We start from the raw sequence: 7,915 nt of genomic DNA, 5'->3' as shown, positions 1-7,915 counted from the left end.
CAAAAAAACTAAAGTATCTCCAATAAATGTCATCCTTTTTTTACATTAAAAAATATTTTCTAAGGAAGAGCATCTCCTCATTAGGGCTACAGAATCCACGTGAATACGAAAGAATGAGTGCTGTGTCCAAGAGGAGTGCGCCCCGGGCCCCGCGCTGTGGCTGTGACGGGGGAAGGCCTCCTGGTTCCCCTTCCTGAGTCCCGCTGCTGCAGCTTCACAGGCGGAGAGCTGCATCCAGCAAATCAAACTGCAGGACGTGAAGCACCGCCGCTCCCGCACTGTGAGCTCACTGCCCTCATTTGTAGGAAATACGAGGCACTAAGATTCTGACACCATGTTCCTTAGACAGAATGGCGACAAGAAGAAGAAATGGCACAGCATGCATCCAGCCTCCCAGATGAGTCAGCCAAACCGTGACAACCGATCTAGGGCTGCTGTGATTTATCCCACGAGATGCTGACCCCAGAGTCAAGCGGATACCAAACACTCCGGAGAGTGCTGTGCGGGCACCAGCAGGCCGGGGCTGCAGAGGAAGCCATGCCCTCGGCGAGGACTGGAAGGGTTTTACAATCACTGAACAGCGGCAACTGACGGGAAATCTAGCCCAGGCGAAAGAGAGAAGGGGGAGGCGTTTGTTTCCGGTGCTGACCGCCCCCCCCATACCTCCCTCCTCCATTTCTCCCCACCCACCCCACCCACCTAGGCAGCAGCTTGCCTGGTCCCCAAAATGGCCTGTTGTGTGATTGAAGATGTGACAGGAGGACAAGGGTTACACCATGGAAGATGCTCGCGCGCGCTATCTCATCACAGCCATCCCGGAGAGAAGCCATGGCCCCATCTTTCAGAACAGGAAACGAAAGCTCTACAAGCGACCTTGCCAGAGTTAGCCCAGGTCTGTCATGCTTGAGGCCCAGGGTGGAGGGCTCCAGGGAGGTGGTCAGAGCCCCGGGTCCTGGGTGATGGCGGGAAGGGGCCACTGCACACGGCCTCTCCCGTCTGCTCCCCACCCGACCCCTGCTCTGACTGGCAGATCCCCCCATCAACACCCTCCTGGTCAGGACCCTACTTATCGTCAGGTAAGAGTTCGGTGACCATCATGCCGAGGCAGCGAGGATGGATGATGGATTTGGTCACTCCTGCCACTCCCTCGACCAGGACCACAGAGGGCCTAGGCAGGGCCGGGCCAAGCACTGCTCCCAGGGTAGCGGAGAGGCAGGGCCCCAACTGTGCAGACGGCAGGAAGTGGGAGGAGGACACGGGTGTGTGCCACTGTCACAGGATTTGGACAAGAGGACTGAGGTTCCCTCCTGCCCCTTCCACCATCTAAGGATCCTGGCCCGGCCAGATTATGTGAATTTATCAAAACCCTTCATCTGTAAAATGAGCCAACGCCTACATACATAGCTACGCTGTATCTTCTCAATAAGGAGGCTGTGCGGGCCATACACAGGGGTTGTGAAGATCACGACCTGAATCCCGGAAGCAGTGGGGTGTGAACAGGCAGAGAGGAAATGAAAGGCTGATTCAGGCTTCAAGAGGACCAGAAACATAAAATGCTTGATTCCTGCTGGCGATGGGGTGAACGAGATTACAATATTATTTTCCGTAGAGATATGACTCTTTTAATTTCGCTGGAGTACCCAGCTTTAGACAGGAAATCAATTGTCTATTGTTATCAGCCTAGGAGAGGAAATAAGGGCCCACGTCCTTGGGCTGCTGTCTTGGATGTGATTTATTGGAAACAAAGGTTGACTCCTTGATACAGACGCCTGATGGTGGCCCTGGAGCCAGGCTGGTCTGAGCTCAGGCAGCAGTCGGCGGAGCCGCTGGGTGACGAGGGGACAGCGGAGCCCGAGGATGGAGCTGCTGTCAAGGGGGCACATGGGGCCCTTACAGGGGGACTGGACGCACCCACGGGGAGCTGAGGTCACCAGGCCGAGCCACGGCCCCAGGATGGGAGCCTCCACCCGCCCCACCAGCAGCGTCCAAAGGAAGCAGGTCAGAGGCAGAGGAGGCTGCGATGGGGCGTCGGGAGGACAGCCGGGTGTCTGTCCACTAGAGGCCGAAGGCTGACTGTAGGGCGTGCGGGGACAGGCACAGGGACCGGACCCGGCAGAGTCTGGACCCTCCCTCCCTCCCTCCCTCCCTCCCTCCCTCCCTCCCGCAAGGCAGCTCACAGAGTGGCCCCTGGACAAGGCAACTGCATTTCTGAACCAAAAATTGAGATGCAGGTTTTAAAAAGAAAAAAAAAAGAGATTATTTTCATTTGTAAGTTTACTCGGGACGTCATAAAGGGATTTAACGAGTCATATGTACTTGTATGTTAAAGAATCAGGTTTATTACAAAAATGAAACATTATGAAATCAGAAAAAAGCCACTCACTCCTGCTCTCATTCAGCGCGTGGCTGCCGTGGGGTCCCTGTCACCACGCTCCACCCTCCCGGGTCCCCCTTTGGCTGGGGGGCTGCGGTGGAGGTGCGAGACAGACACGTGCACAGAAACGACCCCTTTAGCTCGGAAGCAAGAGCCATAAGGAAGCAGCCGGCCGAGGGCTAGGGCCGCAGGGTGGTGGCGGACCACTCGCTTTCCTGTCGCTGCCACACACGACCACAGAGGCAGCTGCCTAAATCACAAGCCCTCACCTCACGACGTGTGGAGGCCCCGGCGCGGGTGGGCTGTGCTCCTCTCGGGATGCTTGCGGAGGAACCGTTCCCTGCGAGGCCGCTCCCAGATCCAGAGGCCGCCTGCATCCCGGGGTTCGTGGCCCCTTCCGCCAGCCTCAAACCAGCAACGCGGGTAGAGTCCGTCACAGGGTGCCCCTGACTCACCCTCATGCCCCTCCCACGTGGTCCCGCCGGGTCGGGTAACCCAGGGCGTTCTCACTGCTCACCTTCTGAAGCTCCATCCCTTCTGCAAAGACCCTGAGGCCGCTGCACAGCCCAGGGGCTGGGGGTGGGCGTCTCGGGGCCTTGGTCTGCCTTCCGCAGGGTTAGGTCAGGAAAGGGCTCCTCGAGATCCTGTGACGCTGAAACTCAGACTTGTCTGTTGGAGACAGAGCTGGCCCCGCGGAGAACTGGGGGAGGCACCCCCCAAGGCGAAGGGACAGCAAGGGCCCAGGGCAGGCTGGACGGAGCCCTGCAGGGACGCCGTGGGTGCCAGCAAGAGGGCGGGGCCTGGACGCAGGGCACCCTAGGGCTGGGCTGCAAGTGCAACCAGACCATCAAAGGTTTTAAGCGTCAGAGTCACGTGATCTGATTTCCATTTTTTAAAGATCGCTCTGTTATTAGACATTGAAACAATATTTGCGATGTGTCTTGAGAGCACAGGCAGGATCGAGACATGAAAAGGCTGAGGAATGTGCTTTGGGTACACGGAGAGCAAGGACACAGGCCCGGAGGCAGGAAACCTAGACCAGAGACACAGACCAGGAGTGAGGGGCGCAGGGCTGGGGGGAGGGGGAGGGGGGACAGGGGGGTGCAGAGCCAGAAGGGCGGGGCCCTCGGAGTGGGCGGGGGGCTCAGGCACAGGGATGCAGGCTGTCGGGTGCCATGTGACTTTTAGCACGCCATCAGTGGCACTGAAACTGAGTCAGCAGCTTCCTTACATCATCATTAGATGCCCGTAAAGAATCAATAACTGGAATAGAGGAGGATCTTTGCACAAGGTCAGCTTGGGAGCTGCTGGGAGTGGCAGCCCTGGAGGACCTGCCCACTGATGGCTCTCCTAACACACACTCTGCCTGACCAGAAGTCGGTGGGAAGCTCGTTAACTCGGAAACCTTGAAGTCAACCACCTCCTTTTCTCTCTGCCCTTCCTTTTTAAATTTTTCTTGTTTCCCCAGTGTAGGAAATTCCACCTCAGAAAATCAGCCGCTCCCTGGGGCGGGGCGAGGCCCACAGCCCTGGGCAGCCTGGGGCCCGTGGGAAGGGGCGGCCGAGGCTGTGTCTGCCTTGTGATGTCTCCACAACAACAAGGCCCCTGCCCACTCCTGCTGTGGGGATCCAAACTGCGGGCCGGGTTGGAGCCGAGTATCGCGGGGATTTGTTGAAACGGTAAAACGGGAAATGGAGAGAAAATAGTCAGCTGAGAATACAAACTTACCTCTTTGGGTTCTGTCCTGTCCAAGCACAGTCAGCACAAACTTCACACACACACACACGTACACACACATACATACAAACATGCATGCACACACGTGCGCACACAAACGCACACACATATACATGCATACACACATGCACATAGGCACACGTATATGCATGCAAACACGCATGCACACACATGCTGCGTGAGCACGCATGCACGCATACACACATGCACACATGCACACACATATGCGCACACACATACATATGCAATGTGCATGTACAAACATGCGTGTGCACATGCATGCATACACGTACACACATATACATACAAACATACACACACACACATACACATGCGCACCCAGCCAAATCACTAGAACGACTCCAGTTTCCTTGGAAGTGTCAGCCACCCAGCCCCACGATACCCACCTCACTTGGAGAGAGAAACAAAATCCGAGATCCCCAGCTGTGACCCGAGGCTTTTTGGCAGGTCACCGTGTCGCGGCCAGCGGTCCGAGCACAGCGTCAGGGTTGGAGCCCGGCCCTGCCGCACCAAGTGAGCCCCGCTGGCCAGCTAAACTGAGGCTGGGAAACAGTTAAGGGCAAACCCACTTCTCAGCAGACACGGGTCCTTTAACCCTCCTTTCCTCCCCCACACAGAGGCACCGTGGTTCAGACACCCATCCTGGGCCGGGGCCCCGAGGGCGACTCGAAGCGCCTTCCTTCCCAGGCAGCGGGATTTGCTTGCCCGCCGGGGGCTGCTGACCCCTCGTCCCGGGTTCGGAAAAGGGATTGGGTGAGACTGTGTGATTCTAGTTTCAACCCCACCAATCCACTCGAGAACACACAACGGACTAAACTCTTCACCGCAGGGAGACAGATCCAGACGGCCGGCGCTGAATGCTGCACGACACCGCCCCGCTCCCTCACCTGCTGTCACCCTGGGACCTGCCACTACCTGGGCAGGAGGCACCTCCCCTGCTCTGAGCGCTCACTGTCTTCCCTGGAGCCCGGGAGCTCACAGGCTGATCTCAGACCGTGGCTCCTGGACTCCTGGATGGGCCTGCGTCCACCCTTTCCTTCCACCCCTAAATAGAAAACCAGGTCTGTATCTGTTATGCACAGCCGAAGGGAATGCAACACAGTGCAGCCACCGGGGAAAACAGTATGGATGTTCCTAAAACAAAAACTAAACACAGAACTGCCAAACGATCCAGCATTTCCACTCCTGAGTGTACACCAAAGAACTGAAGGTAGGGCCTCACGTTTGCGCACCCGTGTTCAGAGCAGCAGTATTCACAACAGCTGAAGGTGGAAGCAACCCATGCCTACGGATAAACGAATGGATAAACATAATGCAGTCCATCCCCGCCAAGGAATAGTATTTATCCCTGAAAAGGAAGAAAATCTGACACACGCTACAACATGGATGGGCCTTGAAGACACTATGCCCAGAGAATGAAGCCAGTGACAAAAAGACAGGTACTGCGTGGTTCCACTTACCCAAGGTCCCTAGAAGAGACACACCTGTAGAGACACAAAGTAGGGTGGAGGGGGCAGGGCTGGGGGAGGAGGGGAGTTAGGGTTTGTGGGCACAAACCCTTGGGGTTTTTTTGGTTTTGTTTTGTTTTTTTGCGGTACGCAGGCCTCTCACTGTTGTGGCCTCTCCCGTTGCGGAGCACAGGCTCTGGACGCGCAGGCTCAGCGGCCATGGTTCACGGGCCCAGCCGCTCCGCGGCCTGTGGGATCTTCCCGGACCGGGGCACGAACCCGCGTCCCCTGCATCGGCAGGCAGACTCTCAACCACTGCGCCACCAGGGAAGCCCAAGTCTCGGGTTTTTAAGATGGAAGGTCCTGGAGGTGGATGGTGGTGAGGGCTGCACAACCCTGTGGACGGATGGACATAACACCGCGGACATGTAACGTCTGAAAATGGTTAAAATGGTACATCTTATCAGGTGCATTTTACGGTGATAAAAATATTCAAAAAGAAAAAGAAGGCCAGGTCTTAACCAGCAGAATCACGGCGAAGGCGTTCTTGCCGTTTGAACGCCTGCCCTTACGAGGCCTCTGGACCCGCAGCCATGAGAAGAGTGTGGGCTGTGAGGGCAGGCCAGGGCCCACCACCCAGGCCCTGAGCAAACTGGGGCCAGCTTTGGCTTCCTCCCGCACAAAATGGCGAGAATGCCCACTGCCTCATGGGCCTCCCAGGGAACCCGCAGGGTCCCCGCGTGTGTCCAGGTGGGAGCACACATCCCAGCCCCCGCTGCCTTCTTTGGAGCCCCGCCGGGAAGGAGGAGTGATGGCAGTCAGCTGGGAAACGCCACCACGGGAGGTGTGAAGGGCACTCTGTTCACGGGACTTGTAAAACAGCAATCTGACTGATGAAGACATACAAATGGCCAAGAAGCACGTGAGGAGATGCTCACCGTCACTGGCCGTCAGAGGAATGCAAATCAAAACCACAGTGAGCAACCACGGCACGCCCACCAGGATGCTATCATCCAAAAGCGTGGAAAATGACAAGTGTTGGCAAGGATGTGCAGAAATTGGAGCCTCGTACGTTGCTGGTGGGAGTGGAAATGGTGCAGCCGCTTCGGGGAACACTTGGTCAGTGCCTTACAATATTAAGCACGTAGTTACCGTGTGACCTAGCAATTCCACTCTAAGAAGACGCCCAGGAGAAGTGAGAACACACGTCCACAAAAACCTGTATGCTGTGTCAGCGGCAGCTTTATCCACAATGTCCCCGAAGTGGAAGAAACAAGTCAGATGTCCATCAAGTGGTGAACTGATAAACAAAATACCGGCAGACCTCATCTTATTGCGCTTCAATAAAATGGGCAGATACTGTGTTTTTTAGAAATTGAAGGTTTGTGGCAACCCTGCACCGAGCACGTCTATCGGTGCCATTTTTCAAACAGCGTTTGCCCATTTTATATCTCTGTGTCACACTTTGGTAACTCTCATAATATTTCAAACTTTTCCGTTATTACTATATTTATTATGGTACCTGTGAACAACATCTTTGATGTTACTGTTACAAAAGAATTAGGACTCACTGAAGACTCAGATAAGAGTTGGCATTTTCAAGCAATAAGGTATTTTTAAATTAAGATCTATGCATTGTTCTTTTAGACATGCTATTGCACACCTAATAGACTACAGTATAGCGTAACCACAAATTTTACACGCGCTAGGAAACAAAAAAATTTGTGACTCATTCTATTGCAATATTCACTATATTAGGGTGGTCTGGAACTGAACCTACAATATCCCCGAGGTGTGCCTGCATGGTATATTCATATAATAGAATATTATTTGGCACTAAAAAGGAAGAAGATACTGCCACATGCTACAACATGGATGAACCTTGAAAACATTATGTGAAGTAAGGGAAGTCAGACAAAAAAGAAGACATATTATGGGATTTCATTTATACTAAATGTCAAAAAACAAAAGGCAAACAGACTGAGAAAAAAGTAGATTAGTAATTGCCTAGGGCTGAGGTCACGGGGGAGGGAGTATAAATGGCTTGAGGTTACTTTTCAGGGAGATGGCAAAGTCCTGAAATTAGATTGGGGTTGGCTGTACAACTCTGTAAACATACTAGCATTCATTGAACTGTGCCCTTGAAACAGGTGAGCTTTCTAGTATGCAAATTATATCTCGATAAAGCTGTTTTTAACAGCAACCCTGTGCCCTCCCGCTGACTGTCACGCCCCTCTGTCAGATGAGAATAATCCCTACAGCAGCAAAGAAATAAAACCTAGAGTCATGAAATCTACTCATTTCGTAGGAGCATTAAGGGCTCGTAAGAAAATGC

This window comes from Monodon monoceros, unplaced genomic scaffold (assembly GCF_005190385.1).
Source record: "Monodon monoceros isolate NGI ecotype Baffin Bay Population unplaced genomic scaffold, NGI_Narwhal_1 Super_Scaffold_19, whole genome shotgun sequence".
In the NCBI taxonomy this organism is placed as follows: Eukaryota; Metazoa; Chordata; class Mammalia; order Artiodactyla; family Monodontidae; genus Monodon; species Monodon monoceros.
This window is presented reverse-complemented; position numbering follows the sequence as displayed.